Source organism: Haemorhous mexicanus, chromosome 1, assembly GCF_027477595.1.
Source record: "Haemorhous mexicanus isolate bHaeMex1 chromosome 1, bHaeMex1.pri, whole genome shotgun sequence".
In the NCBI taxonomy this organism is placed as follows: domain Eukaryota; kingdom Metazoa; phylum Chordata; class Aves; order Passeriformes; family Fringillidae; genus Haemorhous; species Haemorhous mexicanus.
Window position 1 is genome coordinate 137,272,390 of NC_082341.1, and position 21,632 is coordinate 137,294,021.

Genomic DNA, 21,632 nt, shown 5'->3' on the forward strand with positions numbered 1-21,632 from the left:
GACACATGCTGGGGGTTAAAACGAGAGGTCCGGAAGAGGATGGGGGGCCGGGCATGGCGGCAGGGCCCTGGGAGAACCCCCGGCGCTGGCGGATGGGCGCTCAGCGGCTCTGCAGGCGCCGGACGGTCCCTCTGGAAGCTTCTCCCTTGGAAAGGCAAGCGGGCATTTCGGACAGCACCACCCAAACGTTGATGAGAACATGCTGACAGGAGTAGGAAGAGTATTAATAAACATTGCTGTTGTTGGAAATGCTTTTTCATTTTCTGAAAAAACCCACCCTGTTCCCTAAAGGTCGTGGAAGTCGGCATTCACTTGTCCCCTTTCTGAACAGCATGCCTGAATCCTTGTCTCAAGTATGCAGTGTCCTGACCGCTCCTGCTTTCTCCTGGGCTCTGGGATCAGCTCTCTCTCACAGGATTAGAAATAAAATGGAGAATAATAAGATGGAGAAAGCACCTCGATATATTTTTTGAAAAGGGTTAAAGGTTAACTTCCAGATTCAGGAAGGTTCTCTTCCAGATTCATGTTGTATCTGGCACTGCCATGGGCCAGGAGCATCTCCAGAGTGGGAGGGGGATTCCCTGCCGGGGGCTGGCTGCAGGCTGCCGTGCCTGCCTACGGGAGACCCCGGCAGCTCCCGCCCTCTTCCCGCTCGGTGCAAACCTCACGGAAAACCTCGGCTCGGTCACGTGCCCGGGACCATGTCCCGACTCCCGGGGCGGCTCCCGCCGGATCGCCGGGACTCGCTCGGCTCTGTGCTCGGAACAACTCCCGCAGGAAGAGCCCCGGGGCAGGCCAGGCCTGTATTTATGTCTACAGCCCTAAAAATCTGTTGGTGGGGCAGAGTGAGGGAGCAGCGTGGGAAGAGTGAGGTGCTTGCTTCTGGAAAGCAGGAGGAAGTTCTGTATGTATTTGTGTTCTGGAGTGGCCGGGAGCAGGTTGGTTCGGTATCAGAGAGAACTACGAGTACGGGTTCTCCTGCAGATGCTCTGCCTCCTGCTCTTGCCTGCACGCCTCTCTCTGTCTTTTCCAGGCAGTTCCAGGACAGCTTCCCAGAGTGGTCTTGCACCCTGCAGGGACAAAGTGACTGTGGACCTGAGAGTGAGATAAAGTGATCCGAACGGGATCACTTTCATCTTCAAAATAGTGATCCTGTATTTTGACTGAATATCAGAAAGGTGCTACTTTAAGATCCTCAGGTCAAGGTTGACTTTTTTAGAACCAGGCTTTTTTTCATTATATCATATAAAGAGCAGATAGTTCTTCCGTGGTGGCATTTTACCTGCAGAGTTTGTTTCTGGATTTCTTACTACCCTTCCTCGTGGCCTAAGATGTATGTTGGGGTTTGTCATAATGTACTCCACGTAAGTTTTGCCCATCAGCCTCTGTTTTCTTAGACATTAACAGTGGGATATTTTAAAAATTATTTCTCGCCAGTTCTAGTTCCTTCAATTAACTCCAAGGTTTAATGAATTTCACTCATGTTCCTATGAAATATTGTTGGAAAGCTTGTGAAAAGAGCTTAAAAAAGCAAAATAGGCAATATTGTGCAGAGTGAAGCTCACCAGAATTTACTAGCTGTGTCAGGTGAGAACATCACTTGCTTAATTTAAATGTGAAGGATCTAACCCTCCTCTTTGGTTTCCAAATGATGCTTCATTGGAGTATACAGGTACGGAGGGGGGTTTTAGAAACAAACATTGTAAGGCTCAGGTTCATAATGTATTCCAATACACGATGCTTCATCTTACATGTTTTTATTTTTTACCATTATTTTCCACTTTAGGAAGCAATAGGAGGAGAGCTTTAGAGCTGTACTTGAACACAGATGGTATGATGGCACAGCATTTGCTGCATCTTGTTTCAAGTTATGTTACAGGGTTCATTTTTAACATAAGCTAAAAACCCTTATTTTGTAGAAAAGTCTCATTGAAATGGCAACCACCCAAATATAGAGCATACGTTTTCTGAGGTACTTGAATATTTTCTGGTAACATGATGAAAAATTAATTGATGCAAGAAAAATTATAATCCTTAAAAGTGCATAAAGAACCCAGACTGGAGCTTGCATTAGAATGAAGCACAAGTGTGTATTACATTTTGATATTTCCAGGAAATACAGGGGAATCCCATGTGAAGTAGGCTGCAGTACTGTAGGCAGCATTAATAGTTTTGTGGAAGGAAAACATCAGCCTTTCCATTCTGTCCTTTCCATTATTTTTGGTTTTGGAGTGAACGGAACATCTGCAACAACCCTAATTGCCACTAACCGTAGTTTTGTTTGCTAACAGCCCCGTGCGTCAATAGGCGCTGCACTCTTTCCCCTTTAAGTGGGCTATTTTTGCCAAACACCATTTCCACTGCTCTGGATTTCATGAACGCTGCCATTTGGAACAGATCCGAGGAATTAGCTGTTACTCACCTTTGCATATGCTGTCTCTTAAACAGATACTTGCCTGCTGTCTTTTATACTTACATTTCCTGCACTTTTCCCCCATTGTGGAATGTTTTATTTTCTCTTGCTTATTGCAGTTTTGACTAGGGAACTCGGTCTGAGCTTAAAAACCTGGGCTTTTAGCAGCTTTCCTGTTCTTCAGATGCATTTTCTCTGTTGCTCTCCTCACAGCTTTTTGTTCGATGACTTGCACTTTCACTATCTCAGACTGTCAGGCGGCAGCCAGCAGCAAAAACTAATTTGTAGAGTTAGAAACATTTGCATATGAAAGTACATATATGCATGTTTATTTACACTCATTCTTACTTTACTTTCTTACATGAGAAGAAGAAGTCCAGCGATGGGGAGGGGGAAAAATTACTCCAGATATTTTTTATTTCCCTTCTAAAACAGCTTTCAGTTCTTCTTCCTTCCCATCCTTTCTCCACAAGTGCTTAGTTATTCTTTCTTGCCTTTAAGCAGAATTAATTAAAAGTAGAAGAGTACAAGGTTGGGTTATCCCTGTAGTAGAAGAGGATGGCAGGAATTTTGGGGGTCACCCTCACATAGACCAGGAACAACTACCCAGGAAATCCATAAGAATATCTCTTAGAAGTTGGTGAATGCTGTCAGGACTGGAAGGCTCCGTGGTGGTGACTCTTGGTGCTAACCAGGCTGCTGCTAGAATATGGAGATGTTCTGAGATACTGCTGGTTGGACTTTGTGTTGGTTTTGGTTTTTTTTCCTGGGAACAGGAAAATGAGCAAAGGCAGCCTAGCAAAGGGCATTTCCCCAGAGACCAGGAGATGATTCTGCAAATTTATGGCCTGCAGAGGGAAGAAAAGAAGAGCTGGCAGCTCTGTTGTGTGCTCTCCTACTGTTAAGAGCTACATTTCCAAAAACTGCCTGCTTAAAATCCTGACTGTTGTGATTTTTTTACATACCTTTCTGGGCTGATTCTCAGGCTACATGATCATATGCATATGGGTGTATTTTTATGCAGCCTTTGTGTGCTTCTGTAGGGTTTTGAATTTCTTTCTCCCACTTAGCAAGAGTAAGATCCTTCAATTAATACAGCCTCTCTGGAATAAAACATTTATTGACATTTTTAGGTATATATCGTACCTATCTTTATTTTTTTCCTTTGCCACTGCCTGTGATTTGCAAGCCAAACTTCAAGCTTTGCAGAAGGGAATAAGATCTTTTGTTCACCTCCTATGTAGTCTGATTGTGCTTTTGGATCAATGGATACTCTTCATCCTCAGGACACTCTTGTAGGTTGACCCACCTGAAATACTTCAGAGAACGATGCATGCATTTAGAGTATTCTTTTCTTTTTTGTTCCCTCCCCCATCCCCAGTGTTCTAAAATGAGTCAGATTCTGACTCTCTGTCTGGTGCCAGTGATAAATCATGAATTGTGGATAAGGCTACTATTTTCCATCACTGAGTGGAAAGTAGTTGGAGCTGCTGGATTTCACAAGGCCTTTCTCTCTGCCTCATCAAACATTCTGTAGTCTCCTCATCTGTTTGTAGTCTATTTTTTTAATAAAAATTAGAAATCTAGCCAAAGAATCAACATACCAGTGAGTCCTGCATAAGCAATACTTTACCTTGGATTCAAATCCTGAAATGAATTTGTATATGGATGGATTTAGGTGTATATGTATTAGAGAGTTAGTGCATGGTTGGAAGTGTCCCTAAGGGTCATTACTCCAATTTATCTGTCAGTGCAATGTGGAGATACTTTCCACCAAAATTATTTTTCAATATTTGCAAACATCTTGTCAACAGTGACAAGTATCCAAGGAGGACAGGATACCCAACAAATAAATGGCATAGAAATGATGAATTGTAGGTTACCACATTCTCTGATTCTGAAAAAAATTAATATAAAATGGCAACTGCCTTCACAGAACTTGTCACCAAGTGATGAAGATAAATCAGCACTGCTCTTTGCTTCCTACTGACCTTTCCGAGAAAGGAAGCTAGATGCTAGTCTTCCTTGTTTAGAAAAAACTCCTGAAACTCATGAAAGACTGTGAGTTTGCAGAGAGGCCACTAAGAGCGGGATTTACTCTAAAGAACTTTATTTCTGACCCTCAGTGTATGAGATGGGGGAAAACATCAGGAATTGGCTGCATTTACAGGGCTGCAATAACTTCCACTAATCCATTAGCTGAAAGGAGGTTTGAGAGGTCTGGGTGGTGAGGCTGTCACATACATGTATGCATGTTTGTATCTATGCATAGGTCCTGAATCTCATTTATTTCCTTTCATTGTAGTGTTCAAGTACGTCAGGGACATTGTAAAAGTGTGCAAATTCTTGAGTTGTTGGGAGCTCATTTTGAAAAAGGCATCATGCCATTGCATTGGGTGTATCTGTTTTCTCAGGGAAAATCCAGTTTGTTTCTCTACTTGCACTGATCTTACAGTCATTAAAATTAGGTATGAACGCAAAAGTTGCACATAACAACAAAGTTCATCGCTCATGAGTAAGGTTGATTGATCAGACTATTTTGAGATGCAGCTAGGGAGCAAGTGTTTTAGGGATGCTGCTGCAGTCATCAGAATGTTGAAGAAGCCAAATGAAATATCCCCACCATCAGCAACAAGAAGGAGATTTAACATGAATGTTTGAAAATACTTGGCTAGTTATAAGCCTGCAAGTAGAATATATGTGGTTTATATATTATGATTTTATTATATTCTCATTCCTATCTGATTGCCTGATGCTGAGGTATTTGCATGTCTTCCAAAGATACAGAGCCCCTCACATCTATTTTCTTCACCATTTCTCCTTCCAGGAAGCAAGAGGGATGGTGCCAAGATGGGCACTCTGTGCCCTGGGATGCAGGCAGGTGGCTGAGCACCTGCTCCTTTGGGAGCACTGACTGAACCTGAGTCCTCTGGGGCTGCAAGTATGAATTTGAGTGAACTTAGCATGGTATTGATAAATTAACTCTGCATCAGTCTTATCCCAGTCCTTCACACAGGGCTGAATTACTGAATCCAGAGTAATCCTGTTCATTTGTAGATTAGTACAGTTCTTTACTTTTTGTAAACAATGGCCATTGGGATTTGGAAACTCAGAATTCTTTAGCTTGTATTCATTCCCACTGTGTGTAACTGCTCTTGAGTGAGCGGGCTAACACTTAAAAAGTGTAGCCAGAAGAGACAGGATGTCTTGAAGCAAACTTGAGACTAACATCATCCTATTATACCTACTTTGATTTATTTTTGGACTTATTTTTTATTTATTTCTTCTTACTAGCTAATGTTATTTTAATGTTGATTGTCAGGAGAAAGGCTCCATAATGTCTTGGTTCAGATCGGTTGTGCCACTTAATTTCAGAGCTTCTCATCTTGCATGCGTTTATCCTGAGTTTGTCTCTTATTTTTTAAAGATAAATAATTTATTTTCTTAGCATTCTTTAGAAATAGAACATAGTTGTTGGAGTTGAAGGGATCAGGAAAAAATGCTAAGGTGCAAGTCTCATGGGGTATGTTCTGAAGATTTCTGGAGGACCTAAAAATGAAACAGCATAGCTCCTCCAGGATACACACCAACTTCTAAACTCTCACACTAAACATTTGCCATTAAAAGGATCAGTGGGTAACATATTGATCTTATATGTCTCTAAGTTAATCCAAGAACTATTAATACAGCAAATTGTTTATCAGATAATAATTTGAAATTAAAAATAAAATGGGACAGCACTTCAAAGGTTGTTTTATGAGGTGGTCCTTTTTAATTTCTAGGGTAAAAAAAATCTCATTAATCACTTCCTGGTATCTGAACATTTTGATAGAGCTATGCATGGAGGTAAATTTACTAATATATTTTGCTTAGATTTCCACAAGCCCTTGGCAAAATTATCACAACAGGCTACTAAAGAAATTCAAATGTAGCTTTACAAGGAAAACTTAGGCCCCTAAATACATACTAAAGTAACTTTATTCAAGTTATAGGCATTAATAGCACTTCTAATCTTGAAGCTTTGCTTAATGCAGAAGGAATTTACATTTTCTACTGGTAAAATCACTCAGTTCCCTTGTTTTCGCTGCCGAGCACGTGCAAAACCATCTTGACAGCTCCAAGCTGCTAAGCCCGAAAGAAATACATAAAATAAGCATTTTCTTGCAAGTTTCCTCACAACTGCCTGTCAACTTCAGTTTTGCATCCCAGCAACCAGTTTCAACTCACTTTATTTTATCCTGACTACATTTATCAGAATTTATTTTATATTCTTGGTAGGATATTGAAGGAAGATCTCAGGGCCACATATTGCTGCTAAATGTTAGAATGTCAGTTCTGACCCGAACAGGGTCAGAAATTAAAACCTGGCAGTTTTGAGCCTGGTTGCTTTTGAAGTTAGCTTTGTGAGATTGTGTTGTTTATCTCTCTGTACATTCAGCAATTCCCCCGAAAAACTTTGGGACTGGGTTTCAAGCAAATTTGAAAGATGAACTGAAATCTCAAGATAAATGAGGTCTGTGAAAAACTGCAGCTGTACAGAGGACAAGACATGTAATGAAATGCCTGAGCTGAGGCAGAGGCAGGTGGGTGCAGCCCTTGCCCAGTGCTGAGAGCCCCAACCCAATGGAGTGGGCTCAAAGATTTTTGATTGAGCATAGCATGTGCCCTATAGACAGTGGGCCTTGGAGGAGAACCTGAGGTTGTAATGGCAGAAGAGATTGCAGGAGACAAGGAACTTAAGTCTATGAAAACAATCAATCAAACCCCACCTTGTTTTTTAAAGTTCTTACAGAAGAACTCTATTCTCTTGCCCTGCCTCTTCTTCCTTCCTTTTGGGCCTGAACACCTTTTTTCCTCCCAGGATCCCTGGAGTCTGTTACTATCTTTGTATTCCCTTTGCTCTCCTGGCTCAGCATCAATTTCTGTAACTTAACCGCTCTAAGAATCTTGTCTGATTTAGAAATGAGGTCTCAAATACACACCCTGGTGTGAGCCTGTTAATGGCTGGCTGTTTCTTCATCCAAGAAGTTCAACCAGGCTGTTAGGATGTGCTCCTGTCAATAGTTGTAACAAAACTAATTGGTACTTACCCTTTTCCATCCTGGCTGGAGAATCTCCTGCTTTGATATTTATACTCCTGAAACACTTGTGGATTCTTATCATGCCCCCTTGTCAGCTACCTGACATTTTGAAGACCCAGCTGTTGTGTGTGGGAGGTAATGAATCTAGTTTAAGAGAGGCTAACTAGAATGAAGCAAATTACTACTTTTTAAATCCATACACACATTTCAAATAGTACATTGCAATGGTTTCATAATATTCTTATATGGAGTTTTGCAACTGTCCCACAGGTGTGTGTTGCTCTAAAAAACATGTGAGAGTTGTCTATTTTACAAATCAGCTTAGCTGGAGTCACCAAGAAAAATGCACTGCCTCCTTTGTCTTTTCTGTCAGATTCTTCCACAAGATGGATAACTTATCTAGCCTGGAAATGTTTGTGGTTCTTCTCTGGTCAATTATCTAAACAGGACACAATTGATCTGATGTCAAAACAAAGATTACACACATGTATAGTACTGGCTGTGATAAAAGCTGCTCTTCTATACAACTTCCAGCTTGTGAAACCTGACTGGTTTTGCATAATAGATAAGCCCCAGGAAGTATAAAATTAGTGGGAGTACTTGCAATGTGGCCAAGTTACAGTTTTGCAGTTGTTTAGAGGTCAGCAGCACATTGACATCTACACTCAGTCCTGCAGGGAAAGGCTCTGTAGGGACAGAGCTCTCAGGCAAATGTCCATATGATTTCCCTGTGCCCATATGGAAAAACCTGAGGCTGAAAAAGGGGCTGAGATCATATTTGCAAGCTAGTGCCAGAGTTACCAAGCCAATCTTTCTTGTCGTTTATCTGGTGCAGACTTTGAAACCTAAACCCCAACAAAAGATTTTTGAAGAAAAAATCCAGGCCTAAGGTCTCACAGGGCAAGCACTCTTTTTTTTCTCCCAACTTCTGGGTTCTCTTTTTTGTATCACTTAACTTGAAAAGGATGTTTCAATGAGAAAAAGGTCAAAATCCTGAACAAGACTACCAAGTTTATAGATGATATTATCTCTCAAATAGTTAATGTCTCACTTCTCAGTTAAACTATTTTGTTTTTTCCAAAGTTGGCAGACTTCTGGGTTGGCTAATTAAGAGTACAACTAGGCTGTAACCAGATGATCTCTATGATACGATAAGCAGCATGTGAGCAGCAGTAATAGCAGAAGACTGACTTCAGAATGCTGCAAGTTGCTCTGAGCTTCACCAACAGATTTGTTGATCAGCTCCAGATTTTACAATGTCATTTTTCTTCTTTTACAGAAAAACTGTCACCAGAGCTGGTTACAGCTCACGCCTGCAAATGCAAAAAGTTGTACGGAGACAACAGTGCACAGGAAGACTTGCTAGGCTATGGATTAAGCCAATTATTCAGAGAAGATGGTGTGTACAAGGAAAGCTCAGCACTCAAAAGCAGAGATTAGGTGCCTTTCTAAGGAGAATAGGTGGAGGGACAAGATTTGGGGAAGAAAAACCTGCTGAAGAAAATGTTCCACTTACCGTGAAAACAGGAAAGAAGGAGAGTAATAAAAGAATGAAGCCTATCTAGTTTCAAAATTTGGCTGAAGAAAAAGAAGTAGTAAAAATCACTGCTGCAGATGAGATCCATAGATAATCTCATGGGATGTAGAAAGATCTGTACTGTATCTTGCAACTATCAGAAAGCACATGGGGTAGAGGTTTTTTTAAGAAGCAGTTTACAAGACAAAGTGGAGACTTGGAGGTGTCCAGCTAGAGCTATGGTTGATGTCCAGGCAGGAAGTTCTCAAAATGTCCTGAATTCCAGGCTTATATCTGTCTGTCAATGCAGTCTGTGCTACAGCTGCTCAGCACTGATGAAGAAACTCTCTGACTCTGAACTTCTTGTTTTCTCCATCTCCTACTGGTAGCTGGTGATGAGGAAAGCACAGTTAGGAGTTCTCTTTCTGATGAAGCTTTTGAGTTCTCAGTGCATAGGCACTTGGTCTGTGACACCAAAGCTACTCCTCAGCATCTGGACACAACTCAGAGAAGATTTTTCCTCCAGGTTTTTGGTTAACAAGCTAGGCTGACGTACCTTCACCTCAGCTGTAAATGAATCCTCTCCTGGCACTTGTACAGTGTGCCATTCCCAGGAAGATTTGGGAGTTTGTTGGCATGTCCTGGCTCACGCATTCCCTGGCATCACTCTGACATTCCTACAACAATTTCTATCCCCAGCAGATCACTTCCTCAAGTAAATATGGCATAGCAGCTCAGAGGGTGGTCGAGGACTGCTCAATACATTCATTTGGATATATGCAGAACTGCAGTGATCTTTTCCTGTGCCTTGGTGCTTTGCCACCAACCAAAAATTCCCGCTCTCCCTCCTGCTGTGATCTTCCTCCCACAGACCAGCCTTGCTGGTGATTTTGTCTTGCTCCTCCCTTCCCCAGCAAGCTTCTTGCTCTGACAAATTCTCCTTGGGCTACAATAGCTCCTGCCAGGTTCCTCCCAGTCTGTGGTCATGGCTGCTGGGGTGGATGTGAGCATACCTGGCCCCAACGCCACAAACTCTCCCTTTGTACCCCTAACAGCCTGGAAACTTCTTCAAATTCATGAATGCATCCTGCATACAATTGTGCATTTTCTTCAGAGGAAAAATAAATTGCAAGAAGAAAAGTGTTTCTGCCTAAAAACAAGCCTGTGTTGTTTTGGGAGTGGAAAAGAATCCCTAAACAAGATGACAAAAACACACAGTATATTATTTTGATTACAGTTGTTCTAACTGAATATTTTTACAGATCTGACAATTATTAAAGGGTTTCAAAAATACAGGAGGTACATTTTTTCCCCCCTAGTGTTTTGAAATCAATCTCCATGTTTACTAGAGATCCTTTTCTCAGCTCTTTTGCACCAAGGTCCCCAAGTAAGATAATGTTTTTCCTGGGATTTTTGGGGGAGGGTCTTAATTAATCTTGATTAGACATTTCTAGAGAAGGCTGGCTGCCACAAAGCCATGGGTACTGCAGAGGCAGTGTTTCTGAGGTGTGGTACTGGTGGGCACTTGTTCTGTAACCTTGGGGGGGAAGATGCCAAGTGCATGCTGCTCTTCTCATGTCACACCTGTTGTGTCTTCCTTGGAGCATCTGTTCATTACTGTCAGGGGACCCCGGGCAGCTGGCTGTCCACAATGGCAAAGGGAATGTCTTTTATCAGGTTGGGGGGCATTAACATGTGGTTTTCTTGTGGAGATGACAGTGTCAGGTTTCTGCATATGTTTGTTTCTTCCCATCTTCTTTTTCGAGATGAATTCAGTCAAGGTCTGATTTGTTATATATAAGGGGAGGTTTGGTCTTTCACCATACTACTTACTGCTGCTAGAAGGGTGCTAGGGAGCCCTGATACTCCTTGGAAAGATATCCTGAATTTATTTTACTTGGTGATCACCAGATAAGATGCAAAAGTAGTTCTTTGGGCACAGAGCAGAACCATATCTTTCCACCCTTGTTTGTGAGCTCTGGACAGCAGACCACCAGGCTGCTTTTGCTCTTAGGATCAATGCTCTATTATTAATTTTTGGGCAAACATTTAGCAGGAGCTAAAGATTCCCTTGTGGAGACTGGTAGCAAGAGTGTGCCCTGAAGAAATGGATTTGCCTTCTCTGAGGTGGAGAAGTGAATTGAATTGGAGTCCTCCATGTCCTGGGTGAGTGCTCTTCCCATTGAAGCGCTGTGTTAAGGTGAAGGCAGCTTGGATGCACTGTTGGAAAGGAAAGCTTGCTCTTCTCGCAGCTCTACCCTTGTAAGAAACAAATAGCTCTTAATCCCCGGCAAAAAAACTTTTCTTTGCTTCAATCTGGATGTGGGCAGAATGAAGATGCACCACTGGAGAGATGGTGCAAAGGGTCAGGATGCCTGTGCATGCAGCAGCAACAGCAGCAGCATTTTCAGGAAAAAACTGACATGGCTCTGATGGCGCTCTGTCACGCCCGGCAAGTAAAAGGTGTAGGCACAAAGTCTGTCCTGTGGGAAGTCCCAAAATCTTGCCAGAACTTGACATGAGATGGGTGTGGAGGAAAGGGAGTTTTCCATGTTTTATGCTGAAACAACATGTATATTCACCAGCGTCCATGGTCACGGTCTGTATGGCTGGCTTGGTTTAACCGGGAGCCAGTCCCGCTTGGAAGGCAGCTGTGCATGGGATGGGCTGAGGGGTGTTACTCCTGCTTCCCTAACAATGCGGGTAAAGATGTCAGCCTGTGCTCGGATCCAGTTAGGCTGTAAACACAGCAAGCTGGAATCCCTGGGAGAAACAGAAAGATAGATCACTTGCCTGCGGATAAACAAGACAGTGGCAAAAATAGTACCTGGTCTCTGGACTGAAAAGCTGGAATCAGCCTGGTTTGCCTTGTGCTGCCCACAGCTCGCAGACAGATGTGAATATGTTGGGCTGAACTGGAATCTGTTAATTATAATATATTAAACAATTAAAATAATGAAGATCAGGCACAATCACATTCAAAACAAAGAGATTTAGCAAGATTAGGCTGTTAACACCATACAGATGATGCCATTAATCTTGGGGTAGATCAACATAAATGATACAATATCTAGCTAGCTGGGAAATGGTAAACTGGAGGTAATATCAGGTTCCCAGTGTAAGGGAGCACATGGATTTTCCCATTCAATTTTGCAACCTTATTTATAGACAAGAACAAAATACTGAACGTATCAAGGCATGTATATGTGTGCACATATACCCTAGGTGTGATGGCTATGAGTCATACAACTTGTGGACTTCAAGGAGACAGGGACATCACAGCTTGAAATGCTCAGTTAATTATATATACTACTGTACTTCCCATTTACATTTGTGAGAGTTATTCTGGTATTTGTGGTCACTTTAGCACTGGGGAACCTGACTTTGGCAACTCCAGGAGCAGAAGTTGTTCTTTGTCCATAAAGCAGGTACAGCCCTTCAGGAGATGAGAGGGGGCCTGGGGCCCCATGCTCATTCTTTTTTTGGTTTTTCCAGGATCTCATCATGACTGTTGTCAGCAATAACGCATTTGTGGCACTCAGATGTTTGTGAGAAGAGCCCACTCTGTGGTTCACATGAGGCCATGTTTACCCCCTGGAAACCCAGGTCTGGTGGAAGGTCCTGGAGCCCAGGCACAAAGCCATGGGGAACTGCAAAATACCCCAAAGCTGTTTGTTGGAGGCCAGGCATGGAGAAGAACAATTTGTAACAGCTGCTAATGGAAAAGCAGGTGAATGCGACCAAAGGCCTGGCCTGCACTTCACAGGTAAAATAATTTTACCAGAAAGGGAAATTCTTTTTAAAGAGCCAAAGAACAAAGACATTTGAGGCCTCCTCTGGGAAATAAGGATGAGCAATTGGAACTGCTGGTTTTCTTTGTATAATCGAATACTGTGTTCCTGGAGGGTCTTTTTATTTGGTTCTTTGCTCTCTCTGATTCCTCTCTACAATGTACACAAGCTGCAGTACAGAAAATAGAGATAGACAAAGAGAGATAATGCTGTTCTGAGAGAATTTAATTAATAACTCCTTGTGGGACTGAATGGGTAAGTATGGAAAGAATGGAGGAAGATGAGCAAAATGAAATCCTGGTAATGTCCGACTGTATTAAATATTTCATTGAAAGTAAGCAAAAGAGGCACGAAAACAAGTTTAGAGTTCTTGAAAAACCTAAAAAATAATATTAGGCAATGTCTTTTCTGTTTTGATTTTGCTTTAGACAAACTTAGTACCGTGCCACTTTCAAGGAGAACACTTTGGCAATAGACATCTGGAGACCTCAGAAAGGACTGGGGAAAGAGAACAGAGGGAAAAACTCCCTCTTTTTTTTTTAACCACCACCTTCCCCAGTTGCTCAAGAGACACCCGTGAAGGCCTGCATGGGTGGATGCAGGGTGCACCAAGACACAAAACCTGGACACCCACTGCCCTGCAGCACGCAGCAGGCAGGCAGCAGCTATGCTGTTTAATTTCAGGCTGACCCATGAATGAAAGATTCTTGGCATACTGATCTTGACCTCTCCTCTCTCCTGTCAGCTGTTACTTCCCAGTGCCCTTGGCTGAATTTGCTCTTGCTGATGGGCCTTTATATAGTTCCCTGTCCTGGTGCTTGTGTTGAAACTGGGCTTTTAGGTTTTTCAGTAGATCTTGGAACTGCAAATTAAAATCACATATCCCTGCTTTTACTAGAAGCTTTGCTGAGGTCCAGAAGTTGCTGGAAGCCTGATACTCTTCACCATTTACTGGCTGTGAATTATGTAGCTACCCATATTTTTAATTTCCTTTCATTTACTTGTGTGTGCAGGACCTCTGTCATGCCCAGCAGGAAGCTCTCCCCTGGGTACAGAGAGGCAATTCAGCGTCTGTGCCAACCCCAGCTTGTAAAAGCCTGCCAGCTCTTGACAAACAAAGCCTAGAAATGTTGCTATTAAAAGCATTTATTGAATAAATCCATATGTGACAAAATGATAGCTGCAAAAAGCAGTAGAATTGTTTTTTAATGGAAAAATCTTATTTGAAAGTTAAAGCTGAGCTGGGAAAGCTCAGAGAACAGTCACCTGAGGATAGAGCTTTGAGCAACGTGGGAAAAATTAGAATCAATATGAACAATATAGAGGATAATAGATTTGAGAACATCTGCTTTGAGTGGAAGCTTTTCTGTAAAGAAAAGAGAGGATAAGCCTGAATTTAACTTTGGTATTTGAACGTTCTCACAAATAGAGATAGCAGAACAAGCCCTGGTTGCCTTTAGCAGGCCTGCAGCAGCTGGAACAGCAGGAGCCCTGCCCTGCACAGGGTCCAGCAGGCTGCTCTGGGCAGGGCTGTGCTCCCAGGCAGGGCACAGCACAGCTCCCAGGCACAGCCTTGCTCTGCACCTCGGCCACAAAGGGCCCCAGCCCGGCTGGGACAGCCTGGGTGCTGAGGGAGGCAGGGCAGGAAACCTCCCTACAGGGCAGGGAAAGGAGCAGAGGAACAGTGATTGTGTAAAGGCTCTTGCAACAGCTGAAGAGCAGCTCTGCTGGAAATCCAAATTTACCATGGGACACGATCTTGGTTTTATGTCTCTGCTTAAAGTGTCTTTGCTTTGGCCTTTCCTGCGTGATCAGAACTTGGTCTAGACAAGAAGCAGGGAAAAAAGGTCATTGTTTAAAAAGAGACATTGGGACAGTATGTGGCCATAAATTCCTCCCCCCCTACCCCTCCCCCCCAACATTTGCTATCTGAATTGTTGCTTAGATACTGAATAGAATTAGTCCTGATGGGCTTTGGGTGGGTGATGGAATATATTTCCTGCTGAGGGATGGGAAACTCTTTCTTAGAACTGGCAGTGGCAGATGTGGTAACCTAGAGGTGCAAAATATCCTTCCTGGAAATAAGGAGTCTCCAGCAAGGCCAGACATGTCGCTCCTGTGACATTCGTGAATGCAGTATGGGAGTACTCAAAGTGATTCAGGAATTTCTTGGCACACTTAATCTCCACATTAGGAAAATGTTTTGTATCATTCCAGAGATGGTCTAGCTTGTCCAGCCTCTTCATAGAGGTTATTGGAGAAACTATGAAAACAGCATATCAGGATTATAAAGGTTTATTGAGAGCTAGATAGAAATGAAAGGGAGGACTGAAAAATGTTATGGAAGAATGAAAACAAATAACATCTGAAAGTACAGCATCAGAACTGAATCTGCAGAGAACTCCTGGATGAGTGTCACATGCAAACTCGTATTTAAAGAAGATACTTGAGAAGCAAGGACTCCAATCTAGCAAGGAACAGATTTTTCAAAATCAGACATAGGGAAACAGTAAGAAGCACCTACTATGTTTGGAATGTTACACATACAGGTGCAATTGCCCAATTTAGAAATGAGTCTGACGTTCCTGCTCACAATCTAGGAGCAAGTGAATGTTTGTGTGCACTATTGCTGTAAATCACTCATCACCTATGAATATCTTGCTTTTGGAAATATCAATATTTTATGTGGAAAAAAAAAATTCATCTCTTCAGTTTCTTCCTAAAATAGGATGCTTAATGTTGGTAAAATTATTTCAAGATTTATCTCACTGGCTTTTCTATAACAGCCGTTTCCCCCTGTACTGCTTCCCAAAGTGGTAGTGGTAGAGCTGTGACAGATCATCAAAGAACATTATAGGCTCGGTGCTTGCAAACCTTTTTTAATTAGAAAGCATCTTAGTGAAACCCTCTCCCCCCCTCAATTTCCAAAATTTGGGCTACTTAAATCTTCAGAAGCATCTAGGATCCTTAATTTCTACTATACTTCACTCTTATAAAAAAAAAAAAAAAAGAAGATGTATAAAAGAAATAAAGTCACATCAACACCTTATACAGGGGAGAATAGCTAGAAAACTGAGAACAGAAGCACACTGTATTTAATTCACAGGTAACATCCCCTTTGCATTAAGAGTGAGCCAAGGTACCACTGTTGTATTACATTCCATGCCATGTAAGTGAAGCCCAGCTCTGCTGTATTGTCTTCTTCCCTCCTTTGGCTGGTGGTTTAGTTGTTCTGGGGATGAACATGGGATGCTCTGCTCCCTGCCAGCCCCAGCCACCCCATGATGGTTTCTGTCTCAGGAGGGGAGGCCTTGATTCCAGACATTTGGCAAAGTGCCTGCTGTATGGGACCCTGTCACTGGGAAGAGTCGGTGGCTCTGAGACATAGGATAGACTAGACTAGACTAGATTGGACTAGACTAGATTGGACTAGACTAGATTAGACAAGAATAGACTAGACTAGGCTAGAACAGTTCTGTTGGAAGGGACCTACAGAGATCATCTAGTCCAAGCAGATTTTAGATATTAGCAAAGCCTTCTGCAGGGGCTAGACGGTGTTTTGTCACCAAGTGCAGACATGCTGCAGCTGCAGTCCCCCACTCCCCAGAGGAATGTACACTGCCACATGCTCCCCACACAGGGTGAGTGCTGGCACAGCACAGGCACAGGGCTTCAGGCTGTCACAGCTACACAAGGCATCAGCCCTGGGAAACAAGGCTCAGAGAATCACAGAATAAACTGTGTTGGAAGGGACCCACAAGGATCATCGAGTCCATCTCCTGGCCTGGCTCAGCACCATCCCCAGGGATCACACCATGTGTGTGAGGGCATTGTTCTAACACTTCCTGAGCTCTGCCAGCCTCGGTGCTTGGTGCTCATGGCTGCAGTGGCCAGTATAGGAGCACAGGGAGCCTGGGCAGTGTTTGCTGTTGGGGTGAAGGAAGGGCCCCATCCTGCAATAGCATTTCTGTCTTCACCCTTCCTATCTCTGCAGTAGGGGTGGCAGTAGCAAGCCTGGTTTTCCATCATAGTGCTGCCCTTCCTTCCCCTTTCCTGTGGCAGGAGCGACTCAGCCCTGGCCCCTTGTTCTGAGGATAGCAATTCTCAGTGCCACCAGCTCTTGTGAGGAGCCTTTGGTTGATTCTGCCTTGAATTCCCCACAGCAGAGTGCTTCAGTTTAAGCTGGGCACTCACAGCAGCCCCTGGTCCTAAGGCAGCCCACAGGAAGGGTATGAAATGTGTCCCTCACAGGAATTCTTAAGGAAAAGCCAAAAGCTTAAGTTATATTAGGATTCAGAGCTTGCAGGATAATACAGGATTTTATATTAGGATTCAGATTCTACATGTTTTGCACCAGCAGAATAACCTCATGGCTAGGGCAAGGCCAGTGAAACTGGAGAGCCTGGCCCATCTCAGCCTGCAGGGACCCGAACACACACATCCATCGGGAATATCGTAACCATCAAACTGTGCTGCTGCCCGTCAGAACAACCAAACCTTTCCACCACAGGACCCACTGAGGAGCTGCTGCCTCATCCTCCAGCCCTTCACTGCCTCTTTCTGAGGGAATTCAGGCAATCTGCTCCAGCCTTGAACCCGAACTATGAACTAGCAAAAGCCCTGGACTCAGATGCCTTTGAAATCACTTTGCTCTATTTCTTCCAACAATTCCCATTTATATACTGTGACATTTAAGTGTCCCAGACCCTTGAAGCAGAACGACTGGGCAATTATAACCTGCATTTGTTGTTCAGCTTGCGCCCCCCTCCCGTGAGCTGAACCGTGAAAGCAGAGCTCACTCCCAGCAGCTCTGCTCTTGTGAGCTGGCAGCACCATTTATAAACCTCCAGGATGGGCTTTATGGCTCGTCCACAGCCATGGATGCAGAGCTCCTGCAGGTGCACAAAGCTTGGTGTTCAAATAGCCAGTCTGATCTCCAGATTCTTCCTTCCACAAGGCCTAAAACGCTTCTCAATAGAAAAGAGATAATCTGAATTTCCCATCCAAAAATCCTGTTTCTATCTCTGTTTGCAGACTCTCTTGTTTCTTGGCCTATTCACAGTGGAGGGTGCTGTATAAAGATTATTTATTATCAGCCTCCCTGGGAATGGAGTGGGGCTGTTTATAATAATCCTTTGTATTTCTTTAATAGTTCAGACCTGATTTCCTAGCTCTTGGCAAATGTCAGCACTTCAGCCTTGCAATGTCTCTTCAGGAAGGTCAGTGCTGTCATCCATGTGTCCTGTTACAGGGGGGAAACTGAGGCACAAAGGTCTTAAATGGCCACTGGCATCCCTGGCTGCTGTGTGAAGTGGATTTAGGTGCAAAGCATTCCAGTTTTAGGTCTGTGCCAGCCCTCTTGTAACAGGGCCAGGAGGAAGAGGTGAGTATGGAGAATTCTGCCATCCCAAGAGCAGTACAATTTGCCAGCTCTTGCCTGGATATGGGGAGCTCTAAACAGGACTGATGGGTCCCAGGGTCTGGGGCCTGTATCACCTTCCATCACCTTTGCTCTGGGCAGTGACTCACACTGGGTGCTTAGGTAGGACAGATGACACAAACAACCGCTGCAGAATTGCCTGGTGTTTTCTGTCAAGAGACCATGATGAGAATCAGAAGGTACATTTCTAACACAGCCAATTCCTTTCCAACCACAAAGACATCCTTCCTTCCCCATGTGTATCTGTCACTTGTTTTGATAGCTGCCATATTTTTCTAACATGAAATAGACACACATAATATGATTCCCCCCCCTATTTCCCAAGTTTATCTGATGCAAACATATTTAGGAACTGGATAACAGAGCAGAATGCCGGCCTTCAAACCATAACTTTTAAAGTTGGGTGAAAATTAAAGCAAAAATAGGTATTAAATTTGAGAGAGGCTGAAAAAGTTCTGTTGGAACTTGGAGGAATTTCAAACGTTATTTTTAACCAGACTTTTTGCTCTTATGGGAAACAAAACTTAGAAGGACAGATATAATTAGGTCAGATATTGAGAAACTTATTATGCTTTGCTACAGATGATCCCAGGAGAATGTAACTTAAGCCCTTTTTTTGTATTAAGATTCAATCATGGTTCTTCACTTTTTAGTGTAAAAGAAAGTAGGATAGAAGTATGCTTTGTATTACTAACTGCTTCAGCATCTGAAGCAATGGGTGTTTGACAAGAAATCTGAGGACAGAAGGCAAGGTTTTTATTTCACTTTGTACCAAAATACATAACATTATGCTGGCATCTGTGCCTGCTTTTGTTCACTGTGCAGATACAATTGATTTACTGGTGTATCCTGGGAATATCTGATGTTTGGTATCTCCCAAGCTCCGCTGTGCAAATATTAACTGCACCTTACAGTAGGATTGCAATGCAAACATTATTCCTATTACAAGTGGGGAAACTGAGGCAAAGAGCCCCAGTTGTTTGATCAGCCCTGAGCCTGTTTCACTGCTGCAGTCAGGACTTCAGAACTTCTGCCTCCTGCTCCCACTGCTTCTGCAGAGAGATCCATCTCGACAGGAGAAGTGTGTGCTTCATGCAAAACCAGGGGGGAAAAGCCTTTATCAAAAGAAGAAAGGAGCCAGTAGGTGGCTGATAGTGCTGTTAACACATGGATCTGTCATTACTCACAGCATTTATCATGTCTGTTGCTGTGAAGCACACTGTTCTTCTTTAAAGTAGGTGTCTAATTTGAGGGATACTGGTTTTCCTAGCAGCTGCAGTGATCTGGGGAGGGAGACGTGGTGAGTTGCCTGCAGTGAGATATTGCACATCATTTGTTGTAAAGCCTGCCCAGAGAGGGGAGAAAGTGGACTGGAGTCATGCTAGGCAGCTCCTGGATACCAAGTTTTCCTAGCACAGTCCCACTGGCTCTGGAGTAGAAAAAACCAATATTCTCACTAACAAAGATCTGCTGGCACCTCTCCTGGAACTCAAAGCCGAATCAGACACCACACATAAAGGTGAAAAAAGCTCGATAGCTTGAATTATTTGGGGAGATGATTTAAATCTTGTCAGCAGCAACAAGTCTCCATTGCTAATGTAAAATGTTTCTCCATCCTGCAGAAAAGTGGTGAGTATAGATATTAGTGAAATCTTTGTAGTGTAGGATCAAAATGCAAATATCTGCAGTGACAGGAGTGTGTGGATTTGGAGCTCGGGTTCAAACCTTCATCACAGATGAATGAAATAGAAGAAATCTCTTCTTGTTTCTAGACCATGCCCAGGCCAGAAGTGGTGGTAAATCTGAACAACGGATTTATCTTGAATTCATCTTGAATGTGAAGCAAAGAGCAGCCACATGCAGTGGCAGGACCATCTGGAGCTAACTAAGCACACAAGACAGGCTGATTCAACTGGTGTTTACCTGGAGCAAGACTCCCTACCTAATGTGGCATTGGAGAAACATAAAAGAAGCCAGGAAATAGAGGCTATTTAAACAGGAAACATCAATACTTCTTACAATATTTTTGACAAGTATAGGTAAAAGGCAACCATATAAATTCCTATGGTAAGTTAAAATTTCATGCTTGATCAAGACAAAGTGGTGGAAGGTAACTGATTCCAGTGCTGCATATATTTGTAGCAACATGAAAGTGTCATCCATCCCACTGTTGCCAATATTCAGGAGTTTACTTGCTACCTGTACCTGTAAATGGTAGCAATTGCAGTCAAAGTTTCCCTGTCTGCCACAGGAGGTATTAAGGTTGATGAGCTGTTCAGAATTATTGCTAATGACGACAAGATAGTGATATTGCTCTTCACCTTCAAGGTAGTAAGTGGTGTCAAGCCATGGCAATAATTTCCTGGAACAAACAACCTAGTTTTACTTTCTAATGTAAATTGTACTCTTATTGATGCAATAAACTGCAACTGTTTCTTCAGGCTGTGGAAGACTTCCAGTAACTCATAAAAGCCTCAGTCATGTAATTGTGTTGGGTGCTGCTTCCTCCCAGAGCCTTGCTAGGTCATCTTGCAATAGGGGCCATACAAAAGAGACAGTGTACAGCAAATTTGGTCATTTCCAAGCAGAGCTTGGTTGTGTCTCTCAAATGTGACACAGAGCTTGGTTGTTGTCTCTCCTACGTGCAGCCACAGAACCTTGCTGCCCCAAGAGACTCAAGTCAGCCAAGTTGTAACTCAAAGTCCAGAAGTAACTGTTCTGAGATAGGAAAGTATCTTGGATAACCTGTTTGGCATAGCACTTCTTGGTAGCACCCAGACAACAAATTGACTTAAATTGAAGCTAATTAAGATTAATATTGTCTGAGAATGCACATGCTTTCCTGTACTGAGTAACTCTGCAGCCACACTTCTACAACAGTACTTTCTTACCCACTGCTTCTTTGTGTTTCTGATCTGAGTCATCTGTCAAGTCTATCTGAAGCCTTGTCAAGCCTTGTATAGTTCTGCCAAGAGAGTAAATTTCCTTACTCAGGGTACATTGGATAAAAGAAGTTTGGTTGGTTTTGTTTTCTTTTCTGAGTTTCTTTTTTTTTTTTTTCCTGAAGGAGACAGTTTAACTTTTCTCAATCCAAAAAAACCTATCGGAACAAAGTTAAGTTTTTGGTTCTGTACCAAGATTTTCCCAGGATGCAAATATCATGTGGGTGCATAATGTTGCATTCTAATGTCTGGTGCAGCAGTGACAGCTCTCTCCTGACACAATGTCCAAGCTCTGAATTCAACATCTGAGTGTTCCCTGCTGCCAGCTGTAGTGCCTGCACCTCTACAGTAGTGGCAAGGGGGCAGACAGTGCAGAAAGCAAACTCTACTTCAGGTTTCACAATGCTCAGCTAAAATATATTATCAGGCCAACACGGAACTTCATCCTC

The 21,632-nt window shown here is 43.0% G+C and overlaps 1 long non-coding RNA gene across 2 annotated transcripts; it reads left to right on the forward strand.

Moving 5' to 3' along the window:
* The first annotated feature begins 655 nt into the window (after positions 1 to 655).
* LOC132336865 (uncharacterized) lies at positions 656 to 21,308 on the forward strand. 2 transcript variants are annotated; one of them, XR_009488994.1, is made up of 4 exons: positions 656 to 938; positions 8,774 to 11,176; positions 12,506 to 12,776; positions 20,014 to 21,308. It is a non-coding gene; the product is annotated as an uncharacterized LOC132336865 (long non-coding RNA). The 2 variants fall into 2 exon arrangements; XR_009488987.1 differs by lacking the exon at positions 20,014 to 21,308 and adding an exon at positions 13,230 to 13,990 and having other exon boundaries at positions 657 to 938.
* The last annotated feature ends 324 nt before the right edge of the window (positions 21,309 to 21,632 follow it).